This window comes from Python bivittatus, unplaced genomic scaffold (genome assembly GCF_059951505.1).
Source record: "Python bivittatus isolate LINGU-HERP-01145 unplaced genomic scaffold, Pbiv_v1 ctg000340_np1212, whole genome shotgun sequence".
In the NCBI taxonomy this organism is placed as follows: domain Eukaryota; kingdom Metazoa; phylum Chordata; class Lepidosauria; order Squamata; family Pythonidae; genus Python; species Python bivittatus.
In genome coordinates, this window is record NW_028277056.1 from 26,702,957 (window position 1) to 26,720,030 (window position 17,074).

Below are 17,074 nucleotides of genomic sequence, written 5' to 3' on the forward strand. Positions count from 1 at the left end.
ACCTAGAGCTGACACTTTCCTTTTTATCCTGCTAATTTCTCATGTCATGATTTTTAATGAAAATAATAATAATAATAATAATAATAATAATAATAAATTAAGAGTGGAGATGAACTCTTGTGGACACCAAATGTGATATTAGTTGGTACATTGATACACACAGGAACCAGATTCTTAAGGCAGGGACTTTTATAGGACTCTGTTTCTAAAATCTTTCTAAAGAAACACCCCCTTTTTAGTCACTGAAACCCATTTATTTCAGATAGGGTTTTTTGTTTGTCTATAAGCTGTTTCTTAGGAACAGCCTGACTGGTTTATTCCAGTTCTGGAAATCAGTGCATGACTAGGAACCTGGTGTCCTTACAAAGAATTGCTAATATTTTAGTTGTTGCTATGCCACTCACTTAGAGTCTGGCTTTGCACTATTTTCTTCACATAAATTCTTCAGCCAGTTTTATCTCACTCAACACATTTGCACTCTCTCACTTGCTACATAAAGCATAAAATGAACAGCACATAGAATATGCAAGTTTGTAAAAGTCTTACTGAATGATGCCTGATTGTCAAAGATGTGACATTCTTTCAGAAGAGGTATGTCGCTGCTTGAACATGATTCTGAATTATTTGGGGGATCATCTTTAAGTATGTAGTTCCTCTGGTGGGAAGAGTATACCCATATCTGAACAGCCTCTAACATTTTTATTTTGTGTATTAAATAAAGCTTATTTAACTTAATTGATACGGCTAGAATGTTTTATGCATCTTCAGTACATTAGGAATTTGATCATACAAAGTACAGCTCTTAGCTCAGGAACAAGATAACATCAACTAATCACATATTTGTATGGCATGGATATCCTATAAAAGAACATAAAGACTTGTTCTCCCTTATTCGAGAGTGCAGAACATTGAGTAATTTGTTTAAATTACATGAAGGCAGATTCCAACTGAAAATTAGCAATCTTATTAGCAATAAGTGCAATTTGAGAGTGGAACCAATAACCCGGAGATGTGGTAGTTGCTGCTTCATTTTATGGGTTCAGACAGAGGCTAGTCAGCCATCTCTCTTGGATGCTTTGATTCTGAGCAGCAAGGAGAAAATGAGGACCTAAAAGGCCTCTTCCAATCTATGGTTCTGTGTCTGTATGTGCTTTAGGGTAGCGTTATCTTTTACAGAGAACATTTATTTATTTGAAAGGCTGCTGGAAAACATTCTGTAAAATATCTTCCAAAACCTGGTTAAAGAAGAAGAGTGCTGTGGAATCCACACATTTGGGAATTGCTTTTAGTCCCCACACCATAAATCCTCTTACAGGAAAGGCAACAAGATTTTCCTATTCGTTTGGCCTTTTAAACCTTGCAAAGAATTTTGCCGTTTTCCCATCCAAAACAATAGCACATAAGTTGTTTTCTTAGCAGTCTTTGTGGAGAAAGGAGATATATAAATTAAAAGAAAGAAGTACAAGTGCATTCAAATGGTCCATCAACATTTATCACCTGGACAGAAGGCTGAGCAGGTAAACAGCTATTTGGTCACTATGAATTATACTGTATATTTAAATTATAGTAATCACTCCCAACCCCTTCATGGATCACTGCCTTGTCGTGGCGAAGGGGCTTGCCTAACTCAGTGAAGCCATGAGCTATACCGTGCAGGGCCACCCAAGACGGACAGGTCATGACAGAGAGTTCTGACAAAATGTGGTCCACTGGAGAAGGAAATGGCAACCCACTCCAGTATCCTTGCCAAGAAAACCCCATGGACAATGTTAAAAGGCTAAAAGATATGACGCCGGAAGATGAGCCCCTCAGGTCGGAAGGTGTCCAATATGCTACTGGGGAAGAGCGGAGGGCAATTCCAAGTAGCTCCAGAAAGAGTGAAGCGGCTGGGCCAAAGCCAAAAGGACGTTCAGCTGTGGATGTATCTGGAAGCAAAAAGAAGGTCCGATGCTGTAAAGAACAATATTGTATAGGTACCTGGAATGTAAGATCTATGAACCAAGGCAAGTTGGATGTGGTCAAACATGAGATGACAAGACTGAACATCGACATCTTGGGAATCAGCGAACTGAAATGGACAGGAATGGGTGAATTTAATTCAGGTGACCATTATATCTACTACTGTGGGCAAGAAACCCTTAGAAGAAATCAAGTTGCACTCATAGTCAATAAGAGAGTCGGAAAGGCAGTAATGGGGTACAACCTCAAAAATGACAGAATGATCTCAGTGCGTATCCAAGGCAAACCATTCAATATCACAGTCATCCAAGTCTATGCCCCAACCACTGATGCTGAAGAAGCTGAAGTTGACCGCTTCTATGAAGACCTACAACATCTTCTAGAACTAGCACCAAAAAAAGATGTCCTTTTCATCATAGGGGATTGGAATGCTAAAGTAGGAAGTCAAGGAATAATCGGAATAACAGGCAAGTTTGGCCTTGGAGTACAAAATGAAGCAGGGCAAAGGCTAATAAAGTTCTGTCAAGAGAACAAGCTAGTCATAGCAAACACTCTTTTCCAACAACACAAGAGATGACTCTACACATGGACATCACCAGATGGTCAATGCCAAAACCAGGTTGATTATATACTTTGCAGCCAAAGATGGAGAAGCTCTATACAGACAGCAAAAACAAGACCAGGAGCTGACTGTGGCTCAGATCATGAGCTTCTTACTGCAAAATTTAGGCTTAAATTGAAGAATGTAGGGAAAACCACTAGACCACCCAGGTATGACTTAGATCATATTCCTTGTGAGTATACAGTGAAGGTGATGAATAGATTTAGAGGATTAGATTTGGTAGACAGAGTGCCTGAAGAACTATGGACGGAGGTCCGTAACATTGTACAGGAGGCAGCAACTAAAACCATCCCAAAGAAAAAGAAATGCAAGAAAGCAAAATGGCTGTCTGATGAGGCTTTACAAATAGCTGTGGAAAGAAGGAATGTGAAAAGCAAGGGTGAAAGGGAAAGATATAAGCAACTGAATGCAGATTTCCAGAGAATAGCAAGGAGAGATAAGAAGGCCTTCTTAAATGAACAATGCAAAGAAATCGAGGAAAACAATAGAATGGGGAAGATTAGAGATCTCTACAAGAAAATTGGAGATATGAAAGGAACGTTTAGTGCAAAGATGGGCATGATAAAGGACAAAAAAGGCAGGGACCTAACAGAAGCAGAAGAGATTAAGAAGAGGTGCTAAGAATACACAGAAGAACTATACAAGAAAGATCTTAATGTCCCCGATGTCCATACTCATGTGATCACTGACCTTGAGCCAGACATCCTAGAGAGTGAAGTCAAGTGGGCCTTAGGAAGCATTGCTAACAACAAAGCTAGTGGAGATGACAGTATTCCAGCTGAGTTATTTAAAATACTAAAAGACGATGGTGTTAAAGTGCTGCACTCAATATGCCAGCAAGTTTGGAAAACGCAACAGTGGCCACGGGATTGGAAAAGGTCAGTTTATGTTCCAATTCCAAAGAAGGGCAATGCCAAAGAATGCTCAAACTATCGCACAATTGCACTCATTTCACATGCTAGCAAGGTTATGCTCAAAATCCTACAAGCTAGGCTTCAGCAATACATGAACCGAGAACTAAACTAAGATCATGGCATCTGGACCCATCAATTCCTGGCAAATAGAAGGGGTAGAAATGGAAGCAGTAACAGACTTCATTTATTTGGGCTCCAAGATCACCGCAGACGGAGACTGCAGCCATGAAATTAAAAGACGCTTGCTCCTTGGGAGGAAAGCTATGGCAATCCTAGATAGCATATTAAAAAGCAGAGACATCACCTTGCCGACAAAGCTCCGCATAGTCAAAGCTATGGTTTTTCCAGTAGTAATGTATGGCTGTGAGAGCTGGACCATAAAGAAGGCTGAGCGCCGAAGAATTGATGCCTTTGAACTGTGGTGCTGGAGAAGACTCTTGAGAGTCCCCTGGACTGCTAGGAGGTCAAACCAGTCAATCTTAAAGGAAATCAACCCTGATTGCTCATTGGAAGGATCGATAATGAAGCTCAAGCTCAGATACTTTGGTCACCTAATGCAAAGAGAGGAGTCTTTGGAAAAGACCCTGATGCTGGGAAAGATTGAAGGCAAAAGGAGAAGAGGACGGCAGAGGATGAGATGGTTAGATAGCATCACTGAAGCAATGAGCATGAAACTGAGCAAACTCAGGGAGGCAGTGAAGGACAGGAAGGCCTGGCGCAATATGGTTCATGGGGTCACAAAGAGTCGGACACGACTTAACGACTAAACAACAACAATCACTCCCAAATTTTGCATTTATACACATGAATGAGCACACGCACATTGAAAGCAAATAAGATACCATTTGTCCTTTTGTAAGTAAGGCTGGTGCTGTTTCTGTTTTGGGTGATGCATAAATGACCCTCAAATCTCTCTTTCTCTCTATGCATATATATGTCACTTTCATTTCTGTGAATTGGATTCAGGCTTTTTGTACTTCTTTTCCTAACCAAAAATACAATGAAAGTGTTCCTGCTTGTAGAAGACAGATATTCACTTCAAGTGAATAAGCCCCAAAGAAAAGTTTATCCATCTGCTCTCTCAACTGTCTTATCAAGGTGCTTTAGTGCACCAGTAATTACTTATTTTTCATTAAAGGAGAGCCAAATTCTTACTTGTAAGCCTTATTGTAATGGGATGTGAGAAAGACCTTGGGAGTCTGGGTGAAGAGATGCTGCCAAGGAATGGTCAGATAAGAGACAGCAGAGTTGCAGCTGGATAGAGACCCTCCCTAGTTTCTTGGGCTCAGAAGAGACCCTCCCTAGTTTCTTGGGCTGTAAAGAAGATGAGGGGTGTGTGAGGGAGAATTGCACTTTCATACTTGCAAGATTCTGTCAATGTAGCTTTATAATAAAGTAGACTTAGCTCATCTGGTTGTGATTCCTATCTGATTTACCCTGCAAGGCCGACATCAGTCTCCCAAGGTCTTTCCCACATACCGTTACGCTTAGGCACAACGTCAGCTAGCTGGGTGACCTTGGACCAGTCACTCTTTCTCAGAAGCAGCCCTAGAAAGCAGCCAATGGTAAACCATTTCTGAAATCTTGCAAAAAAAACCAAAACCTGGAGGGACTTGTCCAGGCAGTTGCCAGGGGTTCACACACACAAAAAATCCATATAACGAACTGGCCAGTGTAAGGATGTACTATCATTATGTAGGTTTTAAATGGAAATGAGAGAGAGAGAATTAATGTATGGAGTTACAGTATTTACAGTTGCCATTTATCACTTCTGATTCTTTTCTTTCTCTTCTAAGAAGAGAGTGATCAAAGTGGTGGAGACACAAATAGGATTTCACTGGTCATCCTACGTTAAATTTAGTCTGTTTCCAGCTTTACAAACATTGTTCCTGAGAGGACAAATGCTGCTGATTTAAATTTGCTGGTGCTAAAATTAAGAGATGATCTGGGCAGCACTTCTCCAATTTTTCTTCAAGAACTCTCTTATTTATATTCATCTTATTTTTCTCCTGCCTTTGTTATTTTTCCTTTATTTTCTTTTTTACCCTAAAGTTCTAGATTATAAACATATTGCAGCAGGGAACAGAAATAACCAATAACCAACAGTAACCATTAGTGCCATCTACACCAAACACTTTTAATGATAATTAGCTTTTTTACATTTAATGTATTCAAAATATCTGATTCATTTCACTTATTGTAAGACTAACAATAGTGCTCCATTCTGGAAAAATGTAAACATTTGTATATCCTTTTTTGTAAATACAACTCATTCTGATAAATATATCATCCACATATGATTTTTGATGGACTTGGTTTTATTTTTTTCCAGTGTGGTTAAAATTGTTTCTTAACAGAATTGTATATTTGTCATGACTATTGTTCTCATGTTACAAATGAGGGAGGCTGAGAAAACAAGATTGCTTATATTGTATGACCTCTTATCAAATAATAGATATAAAATGGATTAGTTCATAGATACATACTAATCACTGTTTCTTTTCTTCCTTCTACATTTTAACTTGTCTTTACCCTTTCCCCATTATTTATTTATTTATTTATTTGTAAATGGAACTATTCACTTTCCTCCCATCTTCAATTTTATTTTCTATCTATACCATCCATTTATTTAGAATATATTTGTATATATTTTGTAAAATAAACTAAAATCTATCTTAAAGCTTCTGAAACTCTGTATCATCATTGTCAATCTAGTTGAATACCAGTTGCTGGGCAACAGGAATGGGAAGGTGATATTTGAGCTACTAGAGAATATTATTATAATAGTATTGGGGTAATTGGGGTACTTGTCATAAACAAGACGCATGATTGGCCACTGTGGGAATTAATTGCTGGATTCAATATACAGGAGCTGTTCAACAATGAGAACAATTTGCTAGAAGACTAGTGACCTCTCTGAAAATCTTCAGCCAGAGGCTAGGGAACCATCTATTCCAGTTGTCGAGTGAATTTCTTGCACTGAGCAGAGAGCTGACACTGATCACCTGCTAGGACTCTTCCAACCATGATCTATATGCAAGGGTGGGATGTTACAATATAAGTGCCTCAGTGTATAGCAAAATACATTTGCATTCGGAACAAACCTTATCAAATGCATGCCTTTGCTGTCTCTGAGTTTAGTAAAATGCACATACACACACATGCATAATGGGGAGCTAATAAACATAAACCAAATGCTGGCACAAAGCCAGATTCAAAGATAACTATGCCAAAATTACCTGTTAAATTAGATTATTTGGGAACAATCTCTTACGGTACTAAAGTCATAAAGGAAAATACCAGATTATTCTTCCATTGGAATATGATTGATATATGTTATGTCATATTGTGAGTTTCAGTATGATGCTTTAATGGTTGTCTCCAAAACTTTGACATAATTTCTCCTCATCTATGATGATAATTTTAGTGTTTTCCCCATTTTCCTAAAGGATAGGATGCTTCCAGCTAAGTATGGTGAAACCATATCAGATAGCTGATCTGAAACTGATATCTTCAACCTCTGATGTTGTAGACTGAGATTTTCTTTTCTTTCATTTTCTAAAATATTCCAAACAATATTGATTTGTTTGTTAGTTTGAATTTAATGCAGGCCTTTTTCTATCCTGAAGGTATATAGTAGTCTCTGTCATTTTTGGAAATATAAATCATAATTGTTTTAGACAGGTAATGAACTAAGAAATCTGGATGTCAGACAGAAGTATAGAAAACATTCTTACAGCTGAATTCTAACCAAAGCAGATTTGTGTCATACTGGCTAGAATTGATCAAGTGACAAGCCCTGTTTTTCTTGAAAAGCTTCTGAGTCAGGCTTGCTTCTTTCATTTAACCATAAAAGGCACTTGGCAATCTGCAGCTGCTTCCCAAAATGAAAGTGATGCGGGAAGATTTCCAACACTTACATATGAAAACCATCAATACAGTGTTCACTAAATGGATTGTTGGAGCCAAATGAAAAGTGGCAGGTGGCTAGGAGTTAAATGGCTTTTTAAGAGTAGCATTCCTCCCAGAGATACTCATCTAGAGCATACATTGTAGGTTTGCTGGTAGCAGGCAGAAGCCATTCATGGCATGCCACACTGCACTGTTCTTCAGCCTCCTCTGCACCTTCTCCTAAGTATCAGATATGGCAGAAGTAGCTGCAGCTGTGTTCAGATGTATTGTGGTGAGCTATCATAATAATATTTAGTGGTGTAATGGTCACACTTAGCTCAGTGGATCACATGTCCTGTGAGACAGAAACAATTATAAAAGTCTTCCTATTTTGGCTGGGAACACATTTAAGGAAAATGTCTTTCTAACATTTGTGTTACTTGCATCTTACTCAGATAGAGTTACTTTGATTGACTTGATTAATGACTACATGTAATGGTATGTGGGAATGGTCTTGAGAAGCCAGGGGAAGAGATGCTGACTAGGGAACTATCAGATAAAAGGGGGAGGAGCCCACAGCTGCATAACAGGGACAGAAAGAAACTTAGAAAGGATCTGGCCTGACTTATCAGGCTGTAAAAAGAGACGGTGGGAGATCTGTACTTTCAGACTTACAAGATTCTGTTAATGAAGCCTTACAATAAAGTAGTAGAATTAGCTCATCTTGTGTTCCTGTCTGGTCTACCTGGGAGGCTGTCATCAATCTTGAAAGTCTGAAAGTATCTCTTTTTACAGCCTGATTAGTCAGGCCGGATCTTTTCTAAGCTTCTTTCTGTGCCCGTTATGCAGCTGTGGGCTCCTCTCCCTTTTATCTGATCTTTCTCAAGGCAGCATCTCTTCCCCTCACCTTTCAAGATCATTCCCACATATCATTATACTACATGACTATTCTATACCTTTGATCTATGTTTTCATTCTAAATATGCTAAGCTCTTTATGCATTAATACTTAGTTTATCCAGATATCCAAGCTTTGCTTTCGGATAAGTGCTAGATGAATATCCTAAATTATACCTTTCATAGGTAGCTCAGAGCACTACTTGAATTACGGCTAATGTTAAAAATGGAGGATAATAGTAAAAGAAAATCTATCTCATTTGACCAGTGCTATTGACAGCAGCAACTAGAAAATGTTAGACTGAGCTTTTAAATTAGACTTAATTCAATTTAATTTGATGATCTACTCAATATTTGTTGAAACTATGGAGTAAATGCATGGACATCAAATACATTTGTCAGATGTGAAATGCTGTGAGCTTAGAACTTCAATCTTAGGTGAGTACTTAGACCCCTACTAAGGCACCATTAAATATAAACCATGGTCTTTTTTTATTTGAAATGAATGAATAATGGATTGAAATCCTTAATGATATCATGAGAGATATCCCTTTTGAAATCTCATGAAGCTATAATCTGTTATTCTTGTTATCTATATCTTAAAAGAGATGTAATGAGAACTTTCCAATGTATCCAGATTAAACTTGTCAAGATTAATATCCTCAAGAAAAATCTACCATCTCTACAACATTGATCCCATTCTATCAAAAACTGAACAAGCTGCAAGTTTTGATGTTTATTCATAACAGCCAGTATATAAGTTATTTTTTTAATCAAATCTTATACCTTGAAATTACTCAGATCAAATAGGTCTGCCCTGAAATCAAATCCCACCTTTCTCAAATCACAAATCACATTAGATTTCCTGTTTAAATCTAATCAGAGCAGATAAACACAGGCTATCCTCATATATGCCCCTTTCTTCCCCAAACATGTACATTAGGAAAGATATCCACCAAAATGTTTATTTTTGACAAATGCACACTGAAATATATACAAATATCCACATAGATATTTAAGAAAAATACAAACGGAATGGAACAAAATAATGAAAAATTAAGAAAAATCACATTTGATAGGTGGCTTCACCCTCATTAGGAGTAACTGCATCCCTTCAGTTAGAAGGCTGATACTTGGCAGAGATCTTTTATTTGGCTGCTGACCACTCTTACCAGTCTAGCAGAACTAATATATCTATTTCTAGTGAAATGAGATAATTTCACAACATATATGTCTGTCTATGAGAAGGAAGAGAAGAGGAAACTGTTAAGGTTGGGGTGGGAGAAAATAGTTGGGAATCATGACCTGGGTGAAAGAATTCAAAATTGGTTCATCACACAGATTTCAGATTGTCAACATCTTATGAATTATGAAGCCACCAATGAATTTTATAATAGGGTGTATGGATCTGAAATAAAAATGTTATAAATGAAACAGGGCTCAGCAACTCAATATTCTTGGGCAGCTCACTTTTAGAGTTTTGACTGATCACACTGTGTTCCAGCAGCTGGCAAAGCATGTGGACAGCAGGTAGGGAAACAGAAAGAAAGGTGGTGGGTGTATATGTGTGTTTGTAATGAAGAAAGAGACAAGGGGGAGGAATGGAAAAAACATCTATCACTGTAGACATTCTTATCTTCACATTTAAGTGATTAAATTTCTCCAGCAAAGACAGCAGTTATGGAACAGTCCATTTCTCTTTCCTGGAAATACTGTATATATAGTATTTCTTGTGTATTACTTTTTAACAACTATTAAAAACAATTCTTTTTGTTATTTTCCACACTGAAGATATAAAATTGAGAATATTAATACTAAATATCCTGTTCTTAAACCCAGAGATATCAATGTTTATTCAAGTATTTATCTATTTTATTATATTAATTCTTATGCTTCCTAGGTTTTCGACCCCTCCCTTACCCTATACCCTAATCCCTGTTCATCCCAAACTGCTTTGGCTTATTTTTGACACTAGTCATTTGGTGGCATCAGGAGAATAAAGAAGAAGAGGGAACTTTCTTCATATCCTTTACTACTGGCAGTTCAGCACGATTTTATGCCACACTCAAATGTAATCCAAGTGTGCTAATCTGTGTTAAAAGCACTGGGAAAATAGCATTTTCCAGCACTCATCTGGCCCTTAGCCATGGCAACATGTCTGGCTCCCTCTCCTTCCTAGCAGAGAGAGAGCAGTGCCCTTTAAAAGCATAGGTTTGAATCCATTATGAATAGGATTCGCTGATGGGAACAGTCTTGCAGTCGTCTGAGGAAGAAGGGGCCAAAAGAGAGCAGTAGATAGAGTAGTCTGATATGGTGGTAATGATATTAAATTATGATGGGGAAAAGTAGATTCAGAACTGTGTTCAGTCCTGAAAGCAAGCAACGTTTATCCAGGCCCGTCCTTCCTTCCTTCCTTCCTTCCTTCCTTCCTTCCTTCCTTCCTTCCTTCCTTCCTTCCTTCCTTCCTTCCTTCCTTCCTTCCTTCCTTCTTCATATTATTCTCCTGCACTATCCTCTTCATGGATTTTGTTAGGCTGTGTATCTGAGTTCCTGTGCATCAGCCAAGATCTATTTGCTTTGAAATGCATGGGCATGCCCAGAATGAACTGTTCTGTTCTTAATTTAGAAGAGATATGATTGCCAATTGATTGCAGTCAGTCTGTATGTTGTTCATGACAAATAAGAGACTCCACAGATGTTTGTTCCAAGACAGAAATGTTGAGTTCTTTAAGGCTAAACTATAAACATTTGAGTTCTGAATCAAAACATTTATGGAGTGCTTGGAACATATAAATGTGCTACCTTCTTAATTGCCAAACCAGGTAAAACATTTGGTTTAAATATAGTATAAGAGCTGAAACAAACAACAACAAAAATCACACCATTCATGCAGTACATTCATTTCCACTGACAGCTATACAGGGTGATTTTCACACCCACAGTGAAACTTGACAAGGATTTGAATGACTCCAGATAATTTGCTCCGATCTAATTTAGGGATGTTCATATGTTACTTTCAGGGTACAAATAATGATTATCTCCAAAGAAATGCTGCAGTTTCCCCACCTACTGTCGAGGGATATATGGAACAACACATGCCAATTTCCTGAAAAAAGGTGCATCTTATTAAAACTTTTGTTCTCTATAAAAATTCCATGAATGGTGTCTAAGTAAAAACTTTCAAATTCACAACATCCAACTTCAGATTAAACTTGTTGGCAACTTTAATAATGTCCAACAATAGTAATGATAAGTACTTTTGTTATTATCTTTATCTTGTCTTTTGACTTAGGTTGGATTAAGGTTGATAATGTGATAATATAAAGAAAAATAAATATTCCAGTTCAAACAAGGAAAAAAAAATCAACAGAAACCTAAATAGGGAGAACATAGAAAAACATACTTTCATGGAAAGCTCAGCATCTTACCTACTTCATTATGCTCCTACATAGTTACTTTTAAAAGAAACAAATATAAATGAGTTAAGTCAAACTTGTGGCTTAAGTTCTGCATTTTTTTGTGCCTCCATTAGAAGTGCCACGACCAATGAAACCTTTTTGAGCCCTGTGGCTGCTCAAGTATTGACATCAGATCTAGAGGACCTCTGGTTTTGTTTTTTTTTCCCCTTAATGATAATTTTTATTATTATATACAAAGAAAAATACAAAGGAAAAAAAAAACTAATACAAACTAAGAAAGATATAAAAAGTAAAAAGAAAAAAGAAAAAATGCAGGGAAAAAAAGAAAACGAGAAAAAAGATAAAGGAAAAGGATATATAAAGAAATGACTTCCCAGTTCATCAAGACAAGTGCAATTTCAGAAACTATTACCTTCTTTAACATTTCAACAAAAGATCTCTTCTTCCCATATCTCATCTCTTATCTATAAAGAAATTATAAAGCCTTGTCATTCAGTCCTAATCAGCAAAAATCCATTAAGAGTTACCAGAAATAACAACATATATATATTTAATTTTAATCAAATAAATCAGTTTCATATTCCTTTCCTTTCCTTTTAACATAGTAACTTATCATTTTCACTAAAAATATAACAAAAAACCCACTCTTCTTCCCATATCTTATCTATAAATAAATCTTTAAAGCCTAGTCAAGAAAAATCCATTAAGAGCTACCAGAACAACATATTAAGAATCTTGATCTTTAATCCCTTCAAATTGTGTCCCACAACTTGATTTCATTTTCTCATCATTTTCTCTTTGTCTCATCTCAGAAACTCCTTCACAAGTTTAACATGTACTTGAAATAACATTTATATTTTAACCTGAATCAAATAAGCTGACTTTGTAAGTCTTTCCTTTAATTTCAGCACTGTAGCTTATTATTTTCTCTGAAAATACAACCAAAAATATCTTCTTCCCATATCTTATCTATAAACAAATCTTTAAAACCTCATCATTCAGTCCTAAAAGAAAAACCCATTAAGAGCTTCTAGAAAGAACATCATATATATTTTAACCTTGATCAAATAAGTTAACCTTACATTACTTTTTTTTTTTTTTTTGCTTTTAAAAATCTTGATGTTTATTCCCTTTAAATAGTGTCCCAAAAGCTTATTTCTTTTCATTTTTTCTTTGTCTTTTCTCAGGAACTCCTTCATGAATATAATGCATTTATTTTGTAAGTCCCGAATAAGAAAGTTGTCTAAGTCATTCTTCTGATTTATTATTTGTGTGTCCCTTTTAGTTATTTAAACATCAGCTGGTTTCATTTGTAAATCCAATGAAACTTCTTTTTCCATATCATTCTTGTAACTTGTCATTTGTAAATCCAAATCCAAAACAGCCTAATTCTCAGTTGTACCTCTTCTATCTCCTCTTTTAAACCCATTTTTATTGTAACAGTCTTAAAAGGAATTTCTGAGTGCATTGTTGCCAGATAAATTCTTCCAAAGTGAAACTAATTTTCTCCATTCTGTATTAGTGGGTCTCTTCTCCTTTAATTATAATCTTTAGTTCTTGTTGGTTGCCTCTAGTGTCCAGTTTTCAAAGTCTTCTCTTATCATGTTTTTCTCTAATCCACAACATTTTCCCATGGGAAGATTTCTTACACTTACTGTAAACTGAAAATCTTCATATATTTTAATAGGATTTTAAACAACCCACAAGAAGGATTCTCATAATTAATTTCAAAATCTTATTTCCAATCCATCTGGCCCCTTAATCCATTTATAACTTTCCAAAATCAATGTTCTAATCACCGTTTTGTTGTTTATTTCAATTTTTTAAAAATCTTAAATTTATAAGAAACTTCTTTCACTGAGGACTGAAGAATCACTGGTGTGATGAAACTTGTCATTCTGAAGGTTCATAATATCCAAAAAGCAGTTAATAAACCATTTCCAGAAGGGATTAAGGGAAGAAGTAGGCAAACCCAGTGTCCTTTTGGAGGTTCCGAGCCATGTCTTAGGCAAAGCTAGCTTACTCTTGGCTCCCAGAGCTCTAAAACGCACTGGAGACCACTATTTTATGGTCCCCTCATGTGGGGCCTCTGTATGGAATGCTTGTGGGTGATCTCAGACCCTCCCCTTTATCCAGAGAGAATTTCAATCTGTTTGTCGACTTCTCATTCTGCCACGGTTGTCGGCTCTGTTAAAAATGGAGTTGTCTTCAGTCCACCATTGCTTGCCTGGGAGTTCTAGATGGCCTCTGTTTCTGAAAAGGTTTATATTGAGCTGACAGGCTCTTGCTATGTAACATGTGGTATGCAAATTATATCTCTCAGTGAGCCAGTGTATGCTCTATGAACAAACAATCTGCTGAAAAGCATTTAGAAGAAAATAAAAATTGCTTTCCTTTGTCTTTTCAAATTCTAGAACTGACTTATGCAAATCAGGAATTTGTTAGTGAAAATTAGTAAAAGATATTTAAAGTAGGTGAATTTGGCTTTTATCCCTTCTTTCCAAGTATCCAAAGATACTAAGCCCTGCAATTCATTTAACTAGATACAGGAAGAAATGAGAAGCTGCACCATATCTTTCCTCCACCTCTTGCTTAAGGGCAATGGTTGGGTTCACATGTTGCATTAAGTCATGTTTATTGGATAAACTATTTTTGGCTAGGTTTACACCAGACAGTGATCTATAAACTATAGTTTACAACTATAACAGCTGGATTTATTGAAGTCAAAAACAAACAAATCACAGTATGGCTTGGAATAATGTGTAAACCAGGCCACTATGTATTTTAACATCTGTTTTTAATTTTGCTCTAGTTTCCTCCAATATATTAGCTGTTAACAGTGGGAACTGACCAACATGGAACTTGATATGTTCTACCCCAAATCTTCAAAATGACATAATGGTAAAAATATGTTTATTTTTCATATTCTTCCACTGCAGTGGGTAAAGATAAAAACAAGCCTTGTTGAAAAAAAAGTTTTGTTTGATGTGAAATTACATAATTTATTTTAAATTTATTTTGGGGAAAAATAAATATAGTATAAAATCTGTCACCCCAAATTGTTAAAGGTTCTTATACAGATATGATACCCTCTGTCTATATCCAATATATCCAATATAAACTATTAATTACAGCTTTGTTCCAGAGAATTGAAGTAACCACTATTTGCCATAATTTCCCATGGCCTCTGTGCTTGCCAGGTTCAGCCCAAGAAACTCCATGAGACAGTACTGGAATAGCTCAGTTACTTTATTAGATTGCACCTGCTAGACAGAGTCTCGCCAGACTAACTCTAACTCCATAACTAAACACTACGAATTCCTTAGGGTGGTGCCAGTCTCATCCTCTTCCCTTTCCCAGGCTCAGGCTGTGGGCTGAGGAAATGCTTCTGTCCTTGAACCTCCTCATCCAAGTCATCCATCACAGTGCTGTACAACCAGCTTCATTCACCATATCCTATTCTTTTTGCATTTGTGCTTGTCCTAACTCCTGGATCTATTTCCTTGCTTACATTTGACATATCTTCTTAAATGAATAAAATTATCTTTTTTGACATTTTTATTTGTTGATGTTGATCTTGAAATGCTGTAATAGCTAAATTTCATTATTTGAATTGATGGCTACTGTTGGATTATTTTTCAAAGCTAACAACAGGGCAGTGCCTGACTTATAATTGTCCCCCTGGAACTTAATACACGCATATGCACTTTCTCTGCTTGTTGTTGCCTACAGGAGGTTTACATGATAAATGTGTGTAGGTCTTTACCATATGTGTGTGTGTGTGCATGTATGTATGTATGTATTTAGTGTAGGAGAGATAAATAGTATGTTTCAATTCTCTCCCATATTAAGTAGAAGGCCCCTAAATATACAAAATAAATATGTCAGTAAGGTTATAATATAATCTTTTGTGACTTGCTAATTCTGATTTTGCATAAATATCTTTTTGGGGAGGGGAGTGGAGGCAAGGGGAGGGGAGAGGAGGGGAAGGGTAATACGATGAGGTTCATTGAGATATCTTGTCCCTTATATAGAGAGAAAAATAGTGTAATCCAGCAAACATGCATCATGTAGTTGTGTGATTCCACTCAAACACCTTTCTAATTTGAAATTTAAGATAGTAGTTATTTACTAAATATGAAACAATTAAATACATCAAAATCAGTGATTTATATCTAGCTAGATAATAGCTACTTTAACTGCCTTCCTAGATGTTGTGTACCACTCATTTCTTCAATATGATCACTGTTTTAGCATGCTCTAATTAATACATCATGCCCTGGTGTTCAAGTGTGGTGATTTATCTCTGTATGATTGATTCAGCATGGGTAGAGAGAAAATAAAGCCAATAAAGTCAAGTGGGGGTGTACAGCTTAGAAGCTAACTCTTAAATTCCAGTAAATCTGCTTGGCATAACAAGAAAACATAAACTCAGAAGTGCACAAGAATACACATCAGTGGTTCACTGGAAGTGCTCATCAGATGTGTTAGCAACATTTATTTCCTGCCACATGATTAAGAGATCATACAACTCAAACTCCACAAATGTCCTTAGTGAGTCTCTTCTTTTTCATTATTTATTTATTTAAAGCATTTATATCACCTTCCATCAAATTGCAGGCGAAGCCTACACACAAGAGTATAGACAATAAATCCTTTAAAACTGACTACAGTACAATAAATTACTACATTCAAGAACCAGAATAAAAAGGTTATATATAAAAATCTCAAGGCAGTGCTAACCAAAATAATCTTAATCGAATATGAATTATGGTTAAAGATTCTAAATAATGAACCACTCCTATAATCCAGAGGAGAATGTGACTCTGTTGATTCTGAGGGGGCAGGTTTAAGAATAAATTAATAGCCAGTCATGTCCCAGATCAATGCCCAGTCTTTCATATAATCAAAATTCTCCTGAAAATAATAATATCGAGAGCTTTAAAGTAATTATGCTGCTACATTTGTTTAAATTAGGGTTTTCCAAAGAAGCTTCCTGCGTTAAGTGCCAGTTACCTTACTGGCTGCAAAATAAAACAAGACAAGACATTCTGGACAAACTCAAGCTTAGTTCTGTTCTGAACAACCTCAGATACTGATTGCCTCTGTTTTGGCTTCAGACCAGAAAGAAAATGCAAGAAAAATACTATGAAGAAATAATTTTCAGTAGCTGGAAATCTCAAAGCCATTAAATGGGATTCTGAGAAGAGCAAAGAGTTCTACTTTTTGTGTGTGTGTGATTATAATCATGTTTGTATAGGAAATTCTGGAATTATAAAGGATATTAATTAGTACATACTGCATTAGTATAATGAGAACTTATGTGACATAAATGATGAACTAAGAAAAATGAATATCAGGCAACAAATAGAC